Raw genomic sequence first — 22,696 nt, forward strand, 5'->3', positions numbered from 1 at the left:
CTGTGTCTGATTCCCGACCAATGCAATTCTTGTTTTGTGTTGCTACTCTTTCAGCTGGAAGGCTAACAGCCTTGCAGCAATCACACCCCACTAGGGCAGTAGCATAACCATATCAACATTGGTGATTTTGGTAGAAATCTTGCCTGCCATGTGGGAGACCTGGGTTCGATTCCCTGCTAATGCAATTGCTGTTTTGTGTGGCTCCTCTTCTAGCTCTGGTTGACGGCCTTTAAGCACTCACACAACACAAAAGCAAGGAAGAACATGGGTCAGCATTAGTGGTTCAGTGGTAGAATTCTTGCCTGCCTTGCGGGCGACCCGAGGCCGATTTCTGTCCAATGCAATTCCTTTCTTGTGTTGCTACTCTTCCAGCTCTTGGTAACAGCCTTGCAGCAATCACACCCCGCTAGGGCAGCACCATAAGCATATCAGCATTGGTGGTTCAGTGGTAGAATTCTACCCTGCCATGCCGGAGACCCGTGTCCGATTCCCAGCCAATGCAATTCCTTTTTTGTGTTGCTACTCTTCCAGCTCTGGGTAACAGCCTTGCAGCAATCACACCCCACTAGGGCTGCAGTAAAAGCTTATCAGCATTCGTGGTTCAGTGGTAGAATTCTCGCCTGCCACATGGTAGACCTAGAGTCGATTCTCGGCTAATACAAGTGCGGTTTTGTGTGGCTCCTTTTTCAGCTCTGGTTGACGGCCTTTTAGCACTCACACACTACAAAGGCAAAATACCATATCAGTAAGCATTGGTGGCTCAGTGGTGAAATTCTCGCCTGCCATGTGGGAGACCCAGGTCCGATTCCCGGCCAATGCAATTCCTGTTTTGTGTTGCTACTCTTCCAGCTCTGGGTAACAGCTTTGCAGCAATCACACCCCACTAGGGGAGCAGTATAAGCATATCTGTATTGGTGGTTCAGTGGTAGATTTCTTACCTGCTATGCGGGAGAACTTGAGGCGATCCCCGGCTAATACAAGTGCGTTTTTGTGTGGCTCCTGTTTCAGCTCTGGTTGACGGCCTTTTAGCACTCACACAAAACAAAGGCAAGAAAAAGCATTGGTCAGCATTGCTGGTTCAGTGATAGAATTCTCGCCTGCCACACGGGAGACCCGGGTCCGATTCCTGGGCAATGTAATTCCTATTTTGTGTTACTACTCTTCCAGCTCTGGGTAACAGCTTTGCATCAATCACACCCCACTAGGGCTGCAGTATAAGCATATCAGCATTGGTGGTTCAGTGGTAGAATGCTCGCCTGCCACGTGGGAGACCTAGAGTCGATTCCTGGCTAAAACATGTGCGGTTTTGAGTGGCTCCTTTTTCAGCTCTGGTTGATGGCCTTTTAGCACTCACACAACACAAAGGCAAGGAGCAACATGGGTCAGCATTGGTCGTTCAGTGGTAGAATTCTTGCCTGCCACGCGGGAGACCCAGGTCCAATTCCCGGCCAATGCACCTTCTCATTTTGGTTGCTACTCTTCCAGCACTGGGTAACAGCCTTGCAGCAATCACAACTCACTAGGGCTGCAGTAAAACCATATCAGCATTGGTGGTTTAGTTGTAGAATTCTCACCTGCCACGCGGTAGACCTTGAGTCGCTTCCTGGCTAATACAAGTGCAATTTTGAATGGCTCCTTTTTCAGCTCTGGTTGACAGCCTTTTAGCACTCATACAGCACAAAGGCAAGGGAGAACATGCGTCAGCATTGGTGGTTCAGTGGTAGAATTCTCGCCTGCCATGCGGGAGACCCGGGTCCTATTCCCGGCCAATGCAATTCCTGTTTTGTGTTGCTACTCTTCCAGCTCTGGGTAACAGCCTTGTATCAATCACACCCCACTAGGGCTGCTGTATAAGCATATCAGCATTATTGGTTCAGTGGTAGATTATTTGCCTGCCACACAGAAGACCATGGTCCAATTCCCGTCCATTACAATTCCTGTTTTGTGTAGCTACTCTTCCAGCTCTGAGTAACAGCCTTGCATTAATCACACCCCACTAGGGCTGCAGAACAAGCATTTCAGCATTGGTGGTTCAGTGGTAGATTTCTTGCCAGCCACGCAGGAGACCAGGGTCCGATTCCCGGCCAATGCAATTCCTGTTTTGTATTACTACTCTTCCAGCTCTGTGTAACAGCCTTGCAGCAATCACACTCCACTAGGGGCGCAGTATAAGCATATCAGTATTGGTGGTTCAGTGGTAGAATTCTCGCCTGCTACGCTGGAGACCTTGAGTCTATTCCCGACTAATACAAGTGCGGTTTTGTGTGGCTCCTCTTTCAGCTCTGGTTGACGTCTTTTTAGCACTCACACAACACAAAGGCAGGGAAGAACATAGGTCAGCATTGGTGGCTCAGTGGTAGAGTTCTCGCCTGCCACGCGGGAGACCCGGGTCAGATTCCCGGCCAATGAAAATCCTGTTTTGTGTTGCTACTCTTCCAGCTCTGGATATCAGCCTTGCAGCAATCACACCCCACTAGGGCTGTAGTAAAACCATTTCAGCATTGGTGGTTCAGTGGTAGAATTCTCGCCTGCCACGCGGTGGACAAAGAGTTGATTCCTGGCTAATACAAGTGCGGTTTTGTGTGGCTCCTTTTTCAGCTCTGGTTGACGGCCTTTTAGCACTCACACACTACAAAGGCAAAAAACTTTATCAATAAGCATTGGTGGCTCAGTGGTAGAATTCTCGCCTGCCACGTGGGAGACCCGGGTCTGATTCCCGACCAATGCAATCCCTGTTTTGTGTTGCTACTCTTCCAGCTCTGGGTAACAGCCTTGCAGCAATCACACCCCACTAGGGTTGCAGTAAAACCATATCAGCATTGGTGGTTCAGTGGTAGAACTCTCGCCTGCCATGCGGTAGACCTTAAGTCGCTTCCGGGCTAATACAAGTGCAGTTTTGAGTGGCTCCTTTTTCAGCTCTGGTTGACAGCCTTTTAGCACTCACACAACACAAAGGCAAAAAGTAACATCGGTCAGCATTGGTGGCTCAGTGGTAGAATTCTCGCCTGCCATGCAGGAGACCCAGGTCCGATTCTTGGCCAATGCAATTCCTGTTTTGTGTTGCTACTCTTCCAGCTCTAGGTAACAGCTTTGCAGCAATCACACCCCACTAGGACAGTAGTATAAGGATATCAGCATTGGTGGTTCAGTGGTAGATTTCTCACCTGCCACGCGGAAGACCCGGGTCTGATTCCCGGCCAATGCAATTACAGTTTTGCGTTGCTACTCTTCCAGCTCTGGATAACAGCCTTGCATCAACCACACCCCACTAGGGGCGCAGTATAAGCATATCAGTATTTGTAGTTCAGTGGTAGATTTCTTGCCTGTCACACAGAAGACCCTGGTCCAATTCCCATCCATTACAATTCCTGTTTTGTGTAGCTACTCTTCCAGCTCTGGGTAACAGCTTTGCATCAATCACACCCCACTACGGCTGTAGACTAAGCATTTCAGCATTGGTGGTTTAGTGGTAGAATTCTTGCCTGCCACGTGGGAGACCCGGATCCGATTCCCAGCCAATGCAATTCCTGTTTTGTGTTACTACTCTTCCAGTTCTGGTTAACAGCTTTGCATCAATCACACCCCACTAGGGCTGCAGAGTAAGCATATCAGCATTGGTGGTTCATTGGTAGAATTTTCGCCTGCCACGCCGGAGACCTTGAGTCGATTCCGGGCTAATACATGTGCTGTTTTGAGTGGCTCCTGTTGCAGCTCTAGTTGATGGCCTTTTAGCACTCACACAACATAAAAGCAAGGAACAACATTGGTCAGCATTGTTCGTTCAGTGGTAGAATTCTCGCCTGCCACGCGGGAGACCCGGCTCCGATTCCCGGCCAATGCACCTTCTGATTTTGGTTGCTACTCTTCCAGCGCTGGGTAACAGCCTTGCAGCAATCACACCCCACTAGGGCTGCAATAAAACCATGTCAGCATTGGTGGTTTAGTTGTAGAATTCTCGCCTGCCACGCGGTAGACCTTGAGTCGCTTCCTCCCTAATACAAGTGCAGTTTTGTGTTGCTCCTTTTTCAGCTCTGGTTGACGGCCTTTTAGCACTCACACACACAAAGGCAAGGAAGAACATGGGTCAGCATTGGTGGTTCAGTGGTAGAATTCTCGCCTGCCACGCGGGAGACCCGGATTCGATTCCCGGCCAATGCAATTCCTGTTTTGTGTTGCTACTCTTCCAGCTTTCGGTATCAGCCTTGCAGCAATCACACCCCACTAGGGCTGCAGTATAAGCATATCAGCATTGTTGCTTCAGTGGTAGATTTCTTGCCTGCCACACAGAAGACCGTGGTCCGATTCCCGTCCATTACAATTGCTGTTTTGTGTAGCTACTCTTCCAGCTCTGGGTAACAGCCTTGCATTAATCCTTGCAGTGCTCCTTCATTGCTGAGCTTGACTTGTCATTTACTATCGCCCACCCACTCGTCACATTATGTAAGAAATTAGCGGAGGATAGACCCGCCTTGGTGCATCTGTCTGTCTCCAGGCAGCACGCAAGCTATCTTCTTACACACGGCATCTTGCCAGAGTTTAAAAAAAAACGTCTGTCTGAGAAGCTTAAGAATGGCATGTTTTCAGTCAACATTGACGAGGCCACGGACAAAAGTATGGATAAAATTCTTAATGTCCTGGTCCGATTTTATGACGAGGATGCAGGCAGTGTGAAAACACAGCATCTTGCCAGCAAAAAAGTAAATATTGCGAATGCCTCAGCTTTGATGCTGGAACTAAATGACGTCCTGCACTCATATGGGCTAAAGTGGAGGCAGGTCACCAGTATGCTACTAGACAATTGCGCAGTGATGAGGGGGAAGAAGTTGGGGCTTGAGACCCTAGCTAGAAAGGAGAACCCCAATCTGTTGGACATTTTGGGAGACACTGTCCATATGGTGTCAAATGCGGCTAAGGCTCTCATGAGCCCATTTCAATCAGAGGTGGAAGATTTTTGCTCTGATGTTTATAATGACATAGAGAAGTCCCCCAAGCAGAAGGAGATTTTTGCACAATTTCAGAGTTTACTCCATCTCCCCCCCCCAAGAGCTTGATAAGGCCCATTAGTAACCGATTCATTCAGATGCTTGAAGTCTGCAGTAGAATGAATGAACTACTGGATGTACTCGTGGTGCACTACTATCATGTCCTGGACCCAAATGAGGAACACAAATACAGGTAGGCCTAATAAAACTCTTTTTAATAATAACAGGTGTGATGTATTTAATGTTTGTTATTTAGTTTAGTTAGATTAAGCTCATTATGGAATGTACAGGAGGCCTAATGATGCAACATCTTTTGAGATCTTTTTTTTAAATGGTTATGGTAGGTGTTAGGAAAATAGCAAATTATCAGCATATCAAGGTAATAGGCTATATATATATATATATATATATATATATATATATATATATATATATATATATATGTGTGTGTGTGTGTGTGTGTGTGTGTGTGTGTGTGTGTGTGTGTGTACTACAGAAGGCTTCTTAATCAGGTTTTTGAGCGGCATGACCTCACAACTGAGGAAAAGGCCAGAATAGTAGTTCTTCAGAAAGAGCAGGCAGCAGCGTCCCGGACGGGAACACAAGTTAACCAAGACCGAAAAGATCGCATCTCTGTGCATCTCTAAGTCTTGATTGACTTATACAGAGGTATCTTTTGTATGACTAGGCAAACTTAATGCAACTTGAACTTGATGTTGTATTGGTTAAATATTTTTGTGTTTTTAGTGTTTGTAGTCCACTAGCACCTGATCTAACAAATTACCTAAGTCATGATACAATGAAACAGTCAGGTCTTTTCTACAGCAACAATAACCAAATTAATGAGAATATGATCAACATTTAAGTACTGTGTGAAGAACTATGTTGTGAAGAACTATGTATCAAGGTAACAGTTTCCTATAATTTACTCCTGTACATGAAAGTGAGTAACATATTCAAAAGCCATCTCTGTAGTCTCATTACAGAGTCTAATCTAATTTTTATTTATCAGAGGATGCAAGACCTAGACTTGATACCTAGAAACATATGATGTCACCTCAAAGGCTATTTTTTGCATTGTGTCAGAAAGAAAAATGTTTTGTTATACAGTCATCTTGGAATATATCAAAAAGTAATTCCCTCTGTTATATGTATGACAGTATGACTAGTGTTCTGATCTAATTAATGTTTTGCTGGAAATAAATTTAGTTGTATTATTATTTAGTTACAGTATATATTGTATTTTAAATACATAATCATACTTTTGTTCAGTTATTTCCCACACCAGTCATGAGTTTTAATTGCTCAAATTGAATTATTTATTTTTCTTATATTTGCAGAGGTCCTTCTGACATTTCAGAGATTTTTAAAAAAGCTTCAACATGAAAAGCCAATGGTGCATTTGTTGCATGTGGAATTGGTGGCCCTTGTTAAAGAGCTCCTGAGCAAATTTATGAGACCAAAGACTGTTCCACTGAGTCACAAGGAGTTTCTTAAGGTTGATGTACGGTGCAGGGATTTGCAGCTGTCAAACCAGAGGCTCTCTGTTGGACAATTCTGCTACAATTCAATGAACAAAGCTCGTGTGGAGAGGAAGGTATGGGTTGGACATATCTATGACTCTCTCAGAGAAGGGTATATGAGGTCAGCAGAGTTTCTGCTAAAAAACCTTCCCCTGGATAACATCATATTAACATCACTCTCTGCTCTAACACCGTCTCTAATTCAATCCGATGCAGTTGTTGGAGCATTCACTACATTAGGAAAGGCCTTGCCAAATGTTGTCCCTCCAGAAGAGATTGGTCAGCTGATTGAAGAATGTCGGGCCTACCAGATGGATGCGGACATGCTTCTTCGTGTACCAAACTACATTGAAGGGGACTGTAGAGTTGATGTAGACTGGTGGAGCCATGTTGCTTCCTTGAAAAATGCAGAAAGAGGTGTGAGGTATTCCACCCTGTGCAAACTTGTTAAAGCGCTTTTGTCCATTTTTACAGGCCCCTTGGTGGAAGGATCATTCAATTTAATGGATGATATCCTAGAGTCTGACAGGTGCTCCATTAATGTGGAAACATATGAGAGCCTCGCAGTGATCAAGTCCACACTTAAGGCCAGGGACTGGACAGCCTCAACTATGAACATTGACCAGCCTTAAAGGCGATCCTGCCTTTCCTCATTCCAAAACTACCAATTACATTTAAAGAAAACGAAAGAGACTGCACAGGCACTAAAGCAGAAAAGGCTTAGTGAGGCAGCAAGGATTCTGTCCTCAAAGGAGGCAAACAAATTGGCTCAACAGCCCAGAAAAATCAAAAGGCCAGCAAAATCCTCCTCTGCACAAGCCTCCACTTCCTCTGCTCAACAGGCCCTCCTGAAAAAGAGAAGACCACCCCAATCCTCCTCTGCTCAAGCCACCACCACCTCTGCTCAACAGGCCCTCCTAAAAAAGAGAAGACCACCCCAACCCTCCTCTGCACCAGTCTTAACCTCTGTACAAGTCACCACCTCCTCTGCACAAGCCTCCACTTCCTCTGCTCAACAGCCCACCTGAAAAAGAGAAGACAACCCCATTCCTCCTCTGCACAAGCCTCCACTTCCTCTGCACAAGCCTCCACTTCCTCTGCAAAAGCCTCCACCACCTCTGCACAAGCCACCAACTCCTCTGGTCAACAGGCCCTGGAAAAAAGAAGACTACCCCAACCCTCCTCAGCACCAGTCTCCACATCATCTGCAACAACACAGTTTTTTCCTCTCTTTTATCAATCCAAAGCATCATCTAACATGTTAAAAAGAAAAGGTTATGAGGACCCAAAACAATGTTCATCAAAAAGGAAGAAATGAAGGGATGGAGACATGTTTTCCACACTGTCTTTTACAGTTATTTATTTTGTTTTTTCAGTTCAGTGGTCACTATTTGCATGTTTTGGACCAAAAACTAAGTTCAGAAAGGAAAAAATAAAGGGAAGGAGAAATGTTTTTTTGTTAATCCCATACTGTCTTTTACAGTATATTTATTTATTATGGTTTTTCAGTTGAATGGTGCATATTTTGCAATTAAATTTGTTAAAGAAAAATGAATGTGTGTCCTTTTCATGTCCTTTAGTTAATCAATTCCTGTGTACTTTGGAGTACTATTATTGCCACTTACTGACCTGTCTTGGTATGGCTGTAGCATCTGTAGCATTTACTTCCAGTGATTGTTCTAAGATGGGCTAATAATGTCAATCTAGGCACTGAACATATTGAGAAGAAAATGCTTTGTTTTCTTGAATAATACTGGGGGCATAATGCAAATAGGGAAATATCTAAAAAGAGCCACTTGACAATAATGATGATCAGGGTTAAAGTTCAGGCTCAGGAATTTTTTCCACTATCAGCCCTGCATTCTACATTTGGGTCCTCCTTCCTCTAACCGTGACAGAATGAACCGACCAACAAGACCTGGACCCAGCAGAATGAGCCTTACTGCTCCATTCCCCGTTGCTCCAGAGAGACTGGCAGAACTGCGAAAGCAATGGTGGGGAATGCCTTCACAACCTGCATCCGTAAACTGCTCCCTACCCACCTTCCCTTCCCAGTCTAGTCAAGAGGCTGACTATCGTTCTTTTCCTATGCTGAGGCCACAGAGAGAACCGGTAGTTCAACTAGCGGCATCCCTGTATGACCCCATCATGTCAGTGAAAGCTGTTCTCAAGGTTTCCCCCAAGCCGGTTAAGTCCACCATGGTCTACTTTGAGTCTTCTAAATCTCCTACCATCACCCTCAAGACTGTTAAACCTTTCACTGCCTTGTCTAACTCTGTTCCTGTGTTACAGCCTGCTCTGCAAGTTCCTGTTTTTGACTCTGCTGTGTTTCCAGCCACTTCACCTGAATCTAAGTTTGTTACAGATACTACAGAGGTGAAGTGTGCTGTTTCTACCCATCAGAAGCGAATGAGAAGGAGGCATGCCTTACAGCCTTACACTGATTCAAGTAATATTAATTATTCCCTAATTTCTGTTCCTGCTGTGTCCACTGATCTCTATCCTGTAAAGACTAACAGTCTGCCCAGTCATAGTTTGTCCACAGCGGTCATCTCAGAGTCACCTGCTGTATCTGACTCCCACCTGAATGTTTGGCCACGAAATATACCAAACTGGATTTCAAAGAAACCCAGCAGATGTTTTCTGTTAATCACCATCTCCATGGTGCTCATTTAAGTTTTTTTTTTGTCTTGTCCAGTACTGCCTCTGGGGACAGTTTTCTGTATGACTTTCCTTTGTTAGCTTCCTTTAATTTTGTTGCCTCTATCTGTCAGATTCAGGCTGCCATCATTAAAATAATTATATCATTAATAACAATGTTTGTCCTAGTTGAGACAGTGAATAAGTGAAATTTTATTTTATCTCTTTTGTAATGTAATAATGTACATGTAACATAATTTTTTTGAAGACAACATTTTCATTTTCAAAAAGAAAATATTTTCTAAATTTTAAAAACTACTGTTTTATTACATGTAAAAGCAGTGCATTCAAACTATTACTTTTGTATAACATGTCTTTATTGAGTTTTTTCAAGATTTTACATTACCCAAAACTTACCCTAGACAGGCTTAGGAAAAAAAATAAAAATAATAAATAATAGAAAAATGCTAAAAAATAAAATAATAAATTACACATATACATATACACATAAAAAATATAATAAATAAATAAATAAAAATAAAATCAAGCACCAACTAACATCCCACAACTTCAGACTTCCGAAGCTTCTTCAATATCTCCGTTTTTTACAAAGTTCAAAAACAACTCCCAGATGTCACAAAATTCAGAGGATTTTTTCCTTATTATATATGTGAGCTTTTCAAGAGCCAAGCATGTTATAAGGTTTCTCAACCAAAATCCAATGGAGGGGCGATTAACATTTTTCCAGCATAAAGCAATACAACGCCTTGCTTGTATTAAACATAAATCAATCAATTTTCTTTCTTTAGTAGACAAGGCACAACTGTATTCAAACATATTCAATATATCAAACTATTACTTTAAATTGAAGTTACTTATATTTTAGTCTGTTACTAAATTTAATCTATGTCTGTGAAATAGAAAATTAAAGAAGATTATTAATGTTAACTTTGTTACTGGATTATAATTAGGGATGAATTAATGCGTGTGCATTATTATATTATTGGTTTATTATTGAAGATGCATTAATGTGTGACCCTTATATTATCGCTTTATTATTAGTGATGAATTAATGTGTGAGCATTATTCTATTATTGGTTTATTATTAGTGATGCATTCATGCGTGATCCATATTGTTTTTTGCTTTGTGATTGATTTATTAGATTAGTTTATGATTAGTGATGTAGTCATATGTGAGCGTTATTATAATATTTGTTTATAATCAGTGACTGATGAAATGAGCCTTATATTTATTATAAGTGAGTGATTCATTGATGTGTTAGAATAATGCACGGGCATTATTGTAACTATGATAGTAAATAATAATATAAAGTGTTGTAATGTATAATAACTGCATTAAAATGTTTGTAGTAAAACTTAAAAGAGTGCTAAGTTAATCTTACCAAATAACGTTATACAACATCTATAACAATCATATAATAATCGTGTTGTAGTAATTAATGTTACTGTGATGGTTATTCATTTAAACCAACTTGTTATAAAAATACTTAGTTTGCAATTGTTGTCCGAATTAATCTGCAACGAAATCTGTTATTACAGTACAAATCTTGAATGGTATAAGGGCTCTGATTGGCCATAGCGTTCATTGTAACTCGGAACATGATTGGCTACCGTAACCAAGAATAGGGTGAATCTTGGTTCCAGCTCGGGACGTGATTGGCCAGCGTGACCAAGAATTTAAAAAAATCTTGGTTCCAACTCGGAACGTGATTGGCCGGTGTAACCAAGAATAACCACGACTTACAGGTGCCAGTATGCGCCACTGGCCCAGTCTGCACTGTGTGGCATATTTGCCTCATATAACAGTACATATAACAGAGACTGAAACGTTGCTCACACTTGTCTGAGGTGGTCATTTATACTGCAATCTTGTTTTAGGTTGGCACTTTGTTTTTGAATATTGTATGCTTTTCGAATGCGTATCTGTGCTGCAGTAGAACGCCTTAGCCTCACAGCAAACATTTTGGTTTACAAGCTGTCACTGCTGTCTTCCCAGGAGAGTGGCTGTACTGGTTTCTTCTGGAAGTCCTGAGGGATGTACGGGACCAAGACATGAGAGCGGTTGGGGCAGCCTTTGAACCCAGGAGAGCACCCCACAGGCTCTGTGCTGGCGGCCCCAGAAACTCGATTCACTCCAGAGTAGAACCGAACAACTCCGGCAGGGGAAAACCGCGACCGCACTGCACTGAGAGCAACGCAAAAAAATCCTGAACGAGCCAGCCAGGAGTCGAACCTAGAATCTTCTGATCCGTAGTCAGGCGCGTTATCCATTGCGCCACTGGCCCAGTCCGCATCAGCAGTGCTCATTAGCATGGTCCTTGGAAAGAGGACACGGCTCGGTGAACATGGAGTTCCTTAAAAGCATGCTTTGCTTTGTTGTCATGGCAAGTTGTGGTGTCGATAGGATGCTCTTACACCGAGCATGTGACAGTCCCTCCCAAGAAGAACTGTGACCCAGGCTCTGAGACTTTCTCTTCTCCGGGAGGAGGTTGCAAACGTTAGTTATTTTTGTCAGAGCAGCTGCAGCACACCTGGGTGGAGGCCCACAGCTAGACTTGAGGCCAACCTTTACGCACACCTTCGCTGGTGGTCTAGTGGTTAGGATTCGGTGCTCTCACCGCCGCGGCCCGGGTTCGATTCCCGGTCAGGGAACTTCCTTTTCACCTCCATGCTGAACTTTGTGGAGTGGTTAACTCACTTGGCGAAGGCAAGAAAGCGGCTCTGAGCGCAAAAGATGTCCTTCGAGCCGGAGTCGAACCAGCGACCTAAGGATTGCCAACATCCCACCTACAGTCCTCCGCACTACCAACTGAGCTATCGAAGGCTTACAGGGTAGTTCCACAACCACATCCTATAAGGTAGCTGCAGACCGACCGCTGGCCAAAAAGGACAGAAGCAAAAGCACTCAAGCCTTCCCATACCGGGAGTCGAACCCGGACCGCCTGGGTGAAAACCAGGAATCCTAACCGCTAGACCATATGGGATCTGCCACTTTTGAAACCCAGTCTTGGCACAAACTCCAGTTCATTCTGATCGCTGGCACGTCCCTGCTCCGCTTGCACAAGTGCCACTCATACACTTACGCACTCTCTCATACACAGTTTCTTGGTTTCCGTAAACCGAGAACCTTCTGATCCGTAGTCATAAGCGCTAACCTTTGTGCCACCGTCACTCTGTTCAGCACCTTGTTAGCACTTTGCTTGAAGCAAGGACAAGACTCTGTCAACCCGGAGTTCCTTCACCACACATTCTGCTTTGTTTTTATGGCAAGAGGTTGTGTGGATGGGATGCTCTTACAGGATTCCTGACAGTCCCTCCATAGAAGACCTGAGATCCAGGGTCGGAGACTCTCTCCTCTCCAAGAGTAGGTTAAAAGCAATGGTTTCTTTTGTGTCTGTGTGTCAGAGCCCTTAGGTGTTGCTGCAGCTCAGAGACCTACAAGTGGAGGAGATTACACTGCAAGTCGGCTGGATGACCTCTAAGTGGTAGGCACTTATACCGCACGTAGGCTGGGTTTGCGATTGATGTAGCTGTAGTAGACATTCATAAAAATAAAAAAATATATAAACTGCTTACTCTGAGGTTGTGTTTAGGGTTGGGGTAGGAGTAAAATTGAATAAAACACAGCAGGTTACCGTGTGGTTGGGCCTAGGGCTGGGGTAGGTGTGATTTTAATAAACTGCGATAGGTTGTATTCTGTGCCATGTACGAGACATTGAATCAATGAAACCCACATGGAGGTTTGTTACTGTGAGGTTGGGTTAAGAGTTGGGGTAGGTTGGGAGGTTGATAAAACACAGCAGGAAACTGTGAGGTTGGTTTAAGGATTGGGGTAGGTTTGACATTCAAACATAACTGGTTGGACGCAGTGTCTTGTACCAGACATTAAATGAATGAAAACTCCAGGAGGTTTTTACAGCCCACTTGGGGCTGACCAGGTCGTTTGGAGCAGGCTCCGATTTCTATTTATACCTTTCTCAGTCAGGTAACTTCCTTTTCAGTAGTATGAGCGTCTGCACTGTGTGGCATATTTGCCGACGTATAACAGAGACTGAAACATTGCTCACACTTGTCTGAGGTGGTCATTTTGACTGCAATCTTGTTTTAGGTTGGCAGTTTGTTTTTGAATATTGTATGCTTTTCGAATGCGTATCTGTGCTGCAGTAGAACGCCTTAGCCTCACAGCAAACATTTTGGTTTACAAGCTGTCACTGCTGTCTTCCCAGGAGAGTGGCTGTACTGGTTTCTTCTGGAAGTCCTGAGGGATGTACGGGACCAAGACATGAGAGCGGTTGGGGCAGCCTTTGAACCCAGGAGAGCACCCCACAGGCTCTGTGCTGGCGGCCCCAGAAACTCGATTCACTCCAGAGTAGAACCGAACAACTCCGGCAGGGGAAAACCGCGACCGCACTGCACTGAGAGCAACGCAAAAAAATCCTGAACGAGCCAGCCAGGAGTCGAACCTAGAATCTTCTGATCCGTAGTCAGACGCGTTATCCATTGCGCCACTGGCCCAGTCCGCATCAGCAGTGCTCATTAGCATGGTCCTTGGAAAAAGGACACGGCTCGGTGAACATGGAGTTCCTTAAAAGCATGCTTTGCTTTGTTGTCATGGCAAGTTGTGGTGTCGATAGGATGCTCTTACACCGAGCATGTGACAGTCCCTCCCAAGAAGAACTGTGATCCAGGCTCTGAGACTTTCTCTTCTCCGGGAGGAGGTTGCAAACGTTAGTTATTTTTGTCAGAGCAGCTGCAGCACACCTGGGTGGAGGCCCACAGCTAGACTTGAGGCCAACCTTTAGCACACCTTCCCTGGTGGTCTAGTGGTTAGGATTCGGCGCTCTCACCGCCGCGGCCCGGGTTCGATTCCCGGTCAGGGAACTTCCTTTTCACCTCCATGCTGAACTTTGAGGAGTGGTTAACTCATTTGGCGAAGGCAAGAAAGCGTCTCTGAGCGCAAAAGATGTCCTTCGAGCCGGAGTCGAACCAGCGACCTAAGGATTGCCATCATCCCACCTACAGTCCTCCGCTCTACCAACTGAGCTATCGAAGGCTTACGGGGCGGTTCCACAACCACATCCTATAAGGTAGCTGCAGACCGACCGCTGGCCAAAAAGGACAGAAGCAAAAGCACTCAAGCCTTCCCATACCGGGAGTCGAACCCGGGCCGCCTGGGTGAAAACCAGGAATCCTAACCGCTAGACCATATGGGATCTGCCACTCTTGAAACCCAGTCTTGGAACAAACTCCAATTCATTCTGATCGCTGGCACGTCCCTGCTCCGCTTGCACAAGTGCCACTCATACACTTACGCACTCTCTCATACACAGTTTCTTGGTTTCCGTAAACCGAGAACCTTCTGATCCGTAGTCATAAGCGCTAACCTTTGTGCCACCGTCACTCTGTTCAGCACCTTGTTAGCACTTTGCTTGAAGCAAGGACAAGGCTCTGTCAACCCGGAGTTCCTTCACCACACATTCTGCTTTGTTTTTATGGCAAGAGGTTGTGTGGATGGGATGCTCTTACAGGATTCCTGACAGTCCCTCCATAGAAGACCTGAGATCCAGGGTCGGAGACTCTCTCCTCTCCAAGAGTAGGTTAAAAGCAATGGTTTCTTTTGTGTCTGTGTGTCAGAGCCCTTAGGTGTTGCTGCAGCTCAGAGACCTACAAGTGGAGGAGATTACACTGCAAGTCGGCTGGATGACCTCTAAGTGGTAGGCACTTATACCGCACGTAGGCTGGGTTTGCGATTGATGTAGCTGTAGTAGACATTCATAAAAATAAAAAAATATATAAACTGCTTACTCTGAGGTTGTGTTTAGGGTTGGGGTAGGAGTAAAATTGAATAAAACACAGCAGGTTACCGTGTGGTTGGGCCTAGGGCTGGGGTAGGTGTGATTTTAATAAACTGCGATAGGTTGTATTCTGTGCCATGTACGAGACATTGAATCAATGAAACCCACATGGAGGTTTGTTACTGTGAGGTTGGGTTAAGAGTTGGGGTAGGTTGGGAGGTTGATAAAACACAGCAGGAAACTGTGAGGTTGGTTTAAGGATTGGGGTAGGTTTGACATTCAAACATAACTGGTTGGACGCAGTGTCTTGTACCAGACATTAAATGAATGAAAACTCCAGGAGGTTTTTACAGCCCACTTGGGGCTGACCAGGTCGTTTGGAGCAGGCTCCGATTTCTATTTATACCTTTCTCAGTCAGGTAACTTCCTTTTCAGTAGTATGAGCGTCTGCACTGTGTGGCATATTTGCCGACGTATAACAGAGACTGAAACATTGCTCACACTTGTCTGAGGTGGTCATTTTGACTGCAATCTTGTTTTAGGTTGGCACTTTGTTTTTGAATATTGTATGCTTTTCGAATGCGTATCTGTGCTGCAGTAGAACGCCTTAGCCTCACAGCAAACATTTTGGTTTACAAGCTGTCACTGCTGTCTTTCCAGGAGAGTGGCTGTACTGGTTTCTTCTGGAAGTCCTGAGGGATGTACGGGACCAAGACATGAGAGCGGTTGGGGCAGCCTTTGAACCCAGGAGAGCACCCCACAGGCTCTGTGCTGGCGGCCCCAGAAACTCGATTCACTCCAGAGTAGAACCGAACAACTCCGGCAGGGGAAAACCGCGACCGCACTGCACTGAGAGCAACGCAAAAAAATCCTGAACGAGCCAGCCAGGAGTCGAACCTAGAATCTTCTGATCGGTAGTCAGACGCGTTATCCATTGCGCCACTGGCCCAGTCCGCATCAGCAGTGCTCATTAGCATGGTCCTTGGAAAAAGGACACGGCTCGGTGAACATGGAGTTCCTTAAAAGCATGCTTTGCTTTGTTGTCATGGCAAGTTGTGGTGTCGATAGGATGCTCTTACACCGAGCATGTGACAGTCCCTCCCAAGAAGAACTGTGATCCAGGCTCTGAGACTTTCTCTTCTCCGGGAGGAGGTTGCAAACGTTAGTTATTTTTGTCAGAGCAGCTGCAGCACACCTGGGTGGAGGCCCACAGCTAGACTTGAGGCCAACCTTTAGCACACCTTCCCTGGTGGTCTAGTGGTTAGGATTCGGCGCTCTCACCGCCGCGGCCCGGGTTCGATTCCCGGTCAGGGAACTTCCTTTTCACCTCCATGCTGAACTTTGAGGAGTGGTTAACTCACTTGGCGAAGGCAAGAAAGCGTCTCTGAGCGCAAAAGATGTCCTTCGAGCCGGAGTCGAACCAGCGACCTAAGGATTGCCATCATCCCACCTACAGTCCTCCGCTCTACCAACTGAGCTATCGAAGGCTTACGGGGCGGGTCCACAACCACATCCTATAAGGTAGCTGCAGACCGACCGCTGGCCAAAAAGGACAGAAGCAAAAGCACTCAAGCCTTCCCATACCGGGAGTCGAACCCGGGCCGCCTGGGTGAAAACCAGGAATCCTAACCGCTAGACCATATGGGATCTGCCACTCTTGAAACCCAGTCTTGGAACAAACTCCAATTCATTCTGATCGCTGGCACGTCCCTGCTCCGCTTGCACAAGTGCCACTCATACACTTACGCACTCTCTCATACACAGTTTCTTGGTTTCCGTAAACCGAGAACCTTCTGATCCGTAGTCATAAGCGCTAACCTTTGTGCCACCGTCACTCTGTTCAGCACCTTGTTAGCACTTTGCTTGAAGCAAGGACAAGGCTCTGTCAACCCGGAGTTCCTTCACCACACATTCTGCTTTGTTTTTATGGCAAGAGGTTGTGTGGATGGGATGCTCTTACAGGATTCCTGACAGTCCCTCCATAGAAGACCTGAGATCCAGGGTCGGAGACTCTCTCCTCTCCAAGAGTAGGTTAAAAGCAATGGTTTCTTTTGTGTCTGTGTGTCAGAGCCCTTAGGTGTTGCTGCAGCTCAGAGACCTACAAGTGGAGGAGATTACACTGCAAGTCGGCTGGATGACCTCTAAGTGGTAGGCACTTATACCGCACGTAGGCTGGGTTTGCGATTGATGTAGCTGTAGTAGACATTCATAAAAATAAAAAAATATATAAACTGCTTACTCTGAGGTTGTGTTTAGGGTTGGGGTAGGAGTAAAATTGAATAAAACACAGCAGGTTACCGTGTGGTTGGGCCTAGGGCTGGGGTAGGTGTGATTTTAATAAACTGCGATAGGTTGTATTCTGTGCCATGTACGAGACATTGAATCAATGAAACCCACATGGAGGTTTGTTACTGTGAGGTTGGGTTAAGAGTTGGGGTAGGTTGGGAGGTTGATAAAACACAGCAGGAAACTGTGAGGTTGGTTTAAGGATTGGGGTAGGTTTGACATTCAAACATAACTGGTTGGACGCAGTGTCTTGTACCAGACATTAAATGAATGAAAACTCCAGGAGGTTTTTACAGCCCACTTGGGGCTGACCAGGTCGTTTGGAGCAGGCTCCGATTTCTATTTATACCTTTCTCAGTCAGGTAACTTCCTTTTCAGTAGTATGAGCGTCTGCACTGTGTGGCATATATGCCGACGTATAACAGAGACTGAAACATTGCTCACACTTGTCTGAGGTGGTCATTTTGACTGCAATCTTGTTTTAGGTTGGCACTTTGTTTTTGAATATTGTATGCTTTTCGAATGCGTATCTGTGCTGCAGTAGAACGCCTTAGCCTCACAGCAAACATTTTGGTTTACAAGCTGTCACTGCTGTCTTCCCAGGAGAGTGGCTGTACTGGTTTCTTCTGGAAGTCCTGAGGGATGTACGGGACCAAGACATGAGAGCGGTTGGGGCAGCCTTTGAACCCAGGAGAGCACCCCACAGGCTCTGTGCTGGCGGCCCCAGAAACTCGATTCACTCCAGAGTAGAACCGAACAACTCCGGCAGGGGAAAACCGCGACCGCACTGCACTGAGAGCAACGCAAAAAAATCCTGAACGAGCCAGCCAGGAGTCGAACCTAGAATCTTCTGATCCGTAGTCAGGCGCGTTAGCCATTGCGCCACTGGCCCAGTCCGCATCAGCAGTGCTCATTAGCATGGTCCTTGGAAAGAGGACACGGCTCGGTGAACATGGAGTTCCTTAAAAGCATGCTTTGCTTTGTTGTCATGGCAAGTTGTGGTGTCGATAGGATGCTCTTACACCGAGCATGTGACAGTCCCTCCCAAGAAGAACTGTGACCCAGGCTCTGAGACTTTCTCTTCTCCGGGAGGAGGTTGCAAACGTTAGTTATTTTTGTCAGAGCAGCTGCAGCACACCTGGGTGGAGGCCCACAGCTAGACTTGAGGCCAACCTTTACGCACACCTTCGCTGGTGGTCTAGTGGTTAGGATTCGGTGCTCTCACCGCCGCGGCCCGGGTTCGATTCCCGGTCAGGGAACTTCCTTTTCACCTCCATGCTGAACTTTGTGGAGTGGTTAACTCACTTGGCGAAGGCAAGAAAGCGGCTCTGAGCGCAAAAGATGTCCTTCGAGCCGGAGTCGAACCAGCGACCTAAGGATTGCCAACATCCCACCTACAGTCCTCCGCACTACCAACTGAGCTATCGAAGGCTTACAGGGCAGTTCCACAACCACATCCTATAAGGTAGCTGCAGACCGACCGCTGGCCAAAAAGGACAGAAGCAAAAGCACTCAAGCCTTCCCATACCGGGAGTCGAACCCAGGCCGCCTGGGTGAAAACCAGGAATCCTAACCGCTAGACCATATGGGATCTGCCACTCTTGAAACCCAGTCTTGGAACAAACTCCAATTCATTCTGATCGCTGGCACGTCCCTGCTCCGCTTGCACAAGTGCCACTCATACACTTACGCACTCTCTCATACACAGTTTCTTGGTTTCCGTAAACCGAGAACCTTCTGATCCGTAGTCATAAGCGCTAACCTTTGTGCCACCGTCACTCTGTTCAGCACCTTGTTAGCACTTTGCTTGAAGCAAGGACAAGGCTCTGTCAACCCGGAGTTCCTTCACCACACATTCTGCTTTGTTTTTATGGCAAGAGGTTGTGTGGATGGGATGCTCTTACAGGATTCCTGACAGTCCCTCCATAGAAGACCTGAGATCCAGGGTCGGAGACTCTCTCCTCTCCAAGAGTAGGTTAAAAGCAATGGTTTCTTTTGTGTCTGTGTGTCAGAGCCCTTAGGTGTTGCTGCAGCTCAGAGACCTACAAGTGGAGGAGATTACACTGCAAGTCGGCTGGATGACCTCTAAGTGGTAGGCACTTATACCGCACGTAGGCTGGGTTTGCGATTGATGTAGCTGTAGTAGACATTCATAAAAATAAAAAAATATATAAACTGCTTACTCTGAGGTTGTGTTTAGGGTTGGGGTAGGAGTAAAATTGAATAAAACACAGCAGGTTACCGTGTGGTTGGGCCTAGGGCTGGGGTAGGTGTGATTTTAATAAACTGCGATAGGTTGTATTCTGTGCCATGTACGAGACATTGAATCAATGAAACCCACATGGAGGTTTGTTACTGTGAGGTTGGGTTAAGAGTTGGGGTAGGTTGGGAGGTTGATAAAACACAGCAGGAAACTGTGAGGTTGGTTTAAGGATTGGGGTAGGTTTGACATTCAAACATAACTGGTTGGACGCAGTGTCTTGTACCAGACATTAAATGAATGAAAACTCCAGGAGGTTTTTACAGCCCACTTGGGGCTGACCAGGTCGTTTGGAGCAGGCTCCGATTTCTATTTATACCTTTCTCAGTCAGGTAACTTCCTTTTCAGTAGTATGAGCGTCTGCACTGTGTGGCATATATGCCGACGTATAACAGAGACTGAAACATTGCTCACACTTGTCTGAGGTGGTCATTTTGACTGCAATCTTGTTTTAGGTTGGCACTTTGTTTTTGAATATTGTATGCTTTTCGAATGCGTATCTGTGCTGCAGTAGAACGCCTTAGCCTCACAGCAAACATTTTGGTTTACAAGCTGTCACTGCTGTCTTCCCAGGAGAGTGGCTGTACTGGTTTCTTCTGGAAGTCCTGAGGGATGTACGGGACCAAGACATGAGAGCGGTTGGGGCAGCCTTTGAACCCAGGAGAGCACCCCACAGGCTCTGTGCTGGCGGCCCCAGAAACTCGATTCACTCCAGAGTAGAACCGAACAACTCCGGCAGGGGAAAACCGCGACCGCACTGCACTGAGAGCAACGCAAAAAAATCCTGAACGAGCCAGCCAGGAGTCGAACCTAGAATCTTCTGATCCGTAGTCAGGCGCGTTAGCCATTGCGCCACTGGCCCAGTCCGCATCAGCAGTGCTCATTAGCATGGTCCTTGGAAAGAGGACACGGCTCGGTGAACATGGAGTTCCTTAAAAGCATGCTTTGCTTTGTTGTCATGGCAAGTTGTGGTGTCGATAGGATGCTCTTACACCGAGCATGTGACAGTCCCTCCCAAGAAGAACTGTGACCCAGGCTCTGAGACTTTCTCTTCTCCGGGAGGAGGTTGCAAACGTTAGTTATTTTTGTCAGAGCAGCTGCAGCACACCTGGGTGGAGGCCCACAGCTAGACTTGAGGCCAACCTTTACGCACACCTTCGCTGGTGGTCTAGTGGTTAGGATTCGGTGCTCTCACCGCCGCGGCCCGGGTTCGATTCCCGGTCAGGGAACTTCCTTTTCACCTCCATGCTGAACTTTGTGGAGTGGTTAACTCACTTGGCGAAGGCAAGAAAGCGGCTCTGAGCGCAAAAGATGTCCTTCGAGCCGGAGTCGAACCAGCGACCTAAGGATTGCCAACATCCCACCTACAGTCCTCCGCACTACCAACTGAGCTATCGAAGGCTTACAGGGCAGTTCCACAACCACATCCTATAAGGTAGCTGCAGACCGACCGCTGGCCAAAAAGGACAGAAGCAAAAGCACTCAAGCCTTCCCATACCGGGAGTCGAACCCGGACCGCCTGGGTGAAAACCAGGAATCCTAACCGCTAGACCATATGGGATCTGCCACTTTTGAAACCCAGTCTTGGCACAAACTCCAGTTCATTCTGATCGCTGGCACGTCCCTGCTCCGCTTGCACAAGTGCCACTCATACACTTACGCACTCTCTCATACACAGTTTCTTGGTTTCCGTAAACCGAGAACCTTCTGATCCGTAGTCATAAGCGCTAACCTTTGTGCCACCGTCACTCTGTTCAGCACCTTGTTAGCACTTTGCTTGAAGCAAGGACAAGACTCTGTCAACCCGGAGTTCCTTCACCACACATTCTGCTTTGTTTTTATGGCAAGAGGTTGTGTGGATGGGATGCTCTTACAGGATTCCTGACAGTCCCTCCATAGAAGACCTGAGATCCAGGGTCGGAGACTCTCTCCTCTCCAAGAGTAGGTTAAAAGCAATGGTTTCTTTTGTGTCTGTGTGTCAGAGCCCTTAGGTGTTGCTGCAGCTCAGAGACCTACAAGTGGAGGAGATTACACTGCAAGTCGGCTGGATGACCTCTAAGTGGTAGGCACTTATACCGCACGTAGGCTGGGTTTGCGATTGATGTAGCTGTAGTAGACATTCATAAAAATAAAAAAATATATAAACTGCTTACTCTGAGGTTGTGTTTAGGGTTGGGGTAGGAGTAAAATTGAATAAAACACAGCAGGTTACCGTGTGGTTGGGCCTAGGGCTGGGGTAGGTGTGATTTTAATAAACTGCGATAGGTTGTATTCTGTGCCATGTACGAGACATTGAATCAATGAAACCCACATGGAGGTTTGTTACTGTGAGGTTGGGTTAAGAGTTGGGGTAGGTTGGGAGGTTGATAAAACACAGCAGGAAACTGTGAGGTTGGTTTAAGGATTGGGGTAGGTTTGACATTCAAACATAACTGGTTGGACGCAGTGTCTTGTACCAGACATTAAATGAATGAAAACTCCAGGAGGTTTTTACAGCCCACTTGGGGCTGACCAGGTCGTTTGGAGCAGGCTCCGATTTCTATTTATACCTTTCTCAGTCAGGTAACTTCCTTTTCAGTAGTATGAGCGTCTGCACTGTGTGGCATATTTGCCGACGTATAACAGAGACTGAAACATTGCTCACACTTGTCTGAGGTGGTCATTTTGACTGCAATCTTGTTTTAGGTTGGCACTTTGTTTTTGAATATTGTATGCTTTTCGAATGCGTATCTGTGCTGCAGTAGAACGCCTTAGCCTCACAGCAAACATTTTGGTTTACAAGCTGTCACTGCTGTCTTTCCAGGAGAGTGGCTGTACTGGTTTCTTCTGGAAGTCCTGAGGGATGTACGGGACCAAGACATGAGAGCGGTTGGGGCAGCCTTTGAACCCAGGAGAGCACCCCACAGGCTCTGTGCTGGCGGCCCCAGAAACTCGATTCACTCCAGAGTAGAACCGAACAACTCCGGCAGGGGAAAACCGCGACCGCACTGCACTGAGAGCAACGCAAAAAAATCCTGAACGAGCCAGCCAGGAGTCGAACCTAGAATCTTCTGATCCGTAGTCAGACGCGTTATCCATTGCGCCACTGGCCCAGTCCGCATCAGCAGTGCTCATTAGCATGGTCCTTGGAAAAAGGACACGGCTCGGTGAACATGGAGTTCCTTAAAAGCATGCTTTGCTTTGTTGTCA

The 22,696-nt window shown here is 46.2% G+C and overlaps 1 protein-coding gene and 22 non-coding genes across 23 annotated transcripts in view; 6 read left to right on the forward strand and 17 right to left on the reverse strand.

The window, feature by feature from the left end:
• Positions 1-22,696, reverse strand: part of zgc:174314 — a 144,651-nt gene that overhangs the window by 62,093 nt on the left and 59,862 nt on the right. The window lies entirely within an intron of this gene.
• Positions 4,088-4,158, forward strand: trnag-gcc (transfer RNA glycine (anticodon GCC)). The gene has a single exon. It is a non-coding gene; the product is annotated as a tRNA-Gly (tRNA).
• trnar-acg (transfer RNA arginine (anticodon ACG)) lies at positions 11,379-11,451 on the reverse strand. The gene has a single exon. It is a non-coding gene; the product is annotated as a tRNA-Arg (tRNA).
• On the forward strand, positions 11,747-11,818 carry trnae-cuc (transfer RNA glutamic acid (anticodon CUC)). The gene has a single exon. It is a non-coding gene; the product is annotated as a tRNA-Glu (tRNA).
• trnay-gua (transfer RNA tyrosine (anticodon GUA)) lies at positions 11,904-11,990 on the reverse strand. Its single transcript is given in 2 exon segments — positions 11,904-11,939; positions 11,954-11,990. It is a non-coding gene; the product is annotated as a tRNA-Tyr (tRNA).
• Positions 12,079-12,150, reverse strand: trnae-uuc (transfer RNA glutamic acid (anticodon UUC)). Its single transcript has one exon. It is a non-coding gene; the product is annotated as a tRNA-Glu (tRNA).
• trnar-acg (transfer RNA arginine (anticodon ACG)) lies at positions 13,609-13,681 on the reverse strand. Its single transcript has one exon. It is a non-coding gene; the product is annotated as a tRNA-Arg (tRNA).
• Positions 13,976-14,047, forward strand: trnae-cuc (transfer RNA glutamic acid (anticodon CUC)). Its single transcript has one exon. It is a non-coding gene; the product is annotated as a tRNA-Glu (tRNA).
• On the reverse strand, positions 14,133-14,219 carry trnay-gua (transfer RNA tyrosine (anticodon GUA)). The gene is given in 2 exon segments: positions 14,133-14,168; positions 14,183-14,219. It is a non-coding gene; the product is annotated as a tRNA-Tyr (tRNA).
• Positions 14,308-14,379, reverse strand: trnae-uuc (transfer RNA glutamic acid (anticodon UUC)). The gene has a single exon. It is a non-coding gene; the product is annotated as a tRNA-Glu (tRNA).
• trnar-acg (transfer RNA arginine (anticodon ACG)) lies at positions 15,838-15,910 on the reverse strand. Its single transcript has one exon. It is a non-coding gene; the product is annotated as a tRNA-Gly (tRNA).
• trnae-cuc (transfer RNA glutamic acid (anticodon CUC)) lies at positions 16,205-16,276 on the forward strand. The gene has a single exon. It is a non-coding gene; the product is annotated as a tRNA-Glu (tRNA).
• trnay-gua (transfer RNA tyrosine (anticodon GUA)) lies at positions 16,362-16,448 on the reverse strand. The gene is given in 2 exon segments: positions 16,362-16,397; positions 16,412-16,448. It is a non-coding gene; the product is annotated as a tRNA-Tyr (tRNA).
• Positions 16,537-16,608, reverse strand: trnae-uuc (transfer RNA glutamic acid (anticodon UUC)). Its single transcript has one exon. It is a non-coding gene; the product is annotated as a tRNA-Glu (tRNA).
• On the reverse strand, positions 18,067-18,139 carry trnar-acg (transfer RNA arginine (anticodon ACG)). The gene has a single exon. It is a non-coding gene; the product is annotated as a tRNA-Arg (tRNA).
• Positions 18,435-18,506, forward strand: trnae-cuc (transfer RNA glutamic acid (anticodon CUC)). Its single transcript has one exon. It is a non-coding gene; the product is annotated as a tRNA-Glu (tRNA).
• Positions 18,592-18,678, reverse strand: trnay-gua (transfer RNA tyrosine (anticodon GUA)). The gene is given in 2 exon segments: positions 18,592-18,627; positions 18,642-18,678. It is a non-coding gene; the product is annotated as a tRNA-Tyr (tRNA).
• Positions 18,767-18,838, reverse strand: trnae-uuc (transfer RNA glutamic acid (anticodon UUC)). Its single transcript has one exon. It is a non-coding gene; the product is annotated as a tRNA-Glu (tRNA).
• On the reverse strand, positions 20,297-20,369 carry trnag-acc (transfer RNA glycine (anticodon ACC)). The gene has a single exon. It is a non-coding gene; the product is annotated as a tRNA-Arg (tRNA).
• On the forward strand, positions 20,665-20,736 carry trnae-cuc (transfer RNA glutamic acid (anticodon CUC)). Its single transcript has one exon. It is a non-coding gene; the product is annotated as a tRNA-Glu (tRNA).
• trnay-gua (transfer RNA tyrosine (anticodon GUA)) lies at positions 20,822-20,908 on the reverse strand. Its single transcript is given in 2 exon segments — positions 20,822-20,857; positions 20,872-20,908. It is a non-coding gene; the product is annotated as a tRNA-Tyr (tRNA).
• On the reverse strand, positions 20,997-21,068 carry trnae-uuc (transfer RNA glutamic acid (anticodon UUC)). The gene has a single exon. It is a non-coding gene; the product is annotated as a tRNA-Glu (tRNA).
• On the reverse strand, positions 22,527-22,599 carry trnar-acg (transfer RNA arginine (anticodon ACG)). Its single transcript has one exon. It is a non-coding gene; the product is annotated as a tRNA-Arg (tRNA).

The sequence above is a fragment of the Danio rerio genome, chromosome 4, assembly GCF_049306965.1.
Source record: "Danio rerio strain Tuebingen ecotype United States chromosome 4, GRCz12tu, whole genome shotgun sequence".
NCBI classification, from domain to species: Eukaryota; Metazoa; Chordata; class Actinopteri; order Cypriniformes; family Danionidae; genus Danio; species Danio rerio.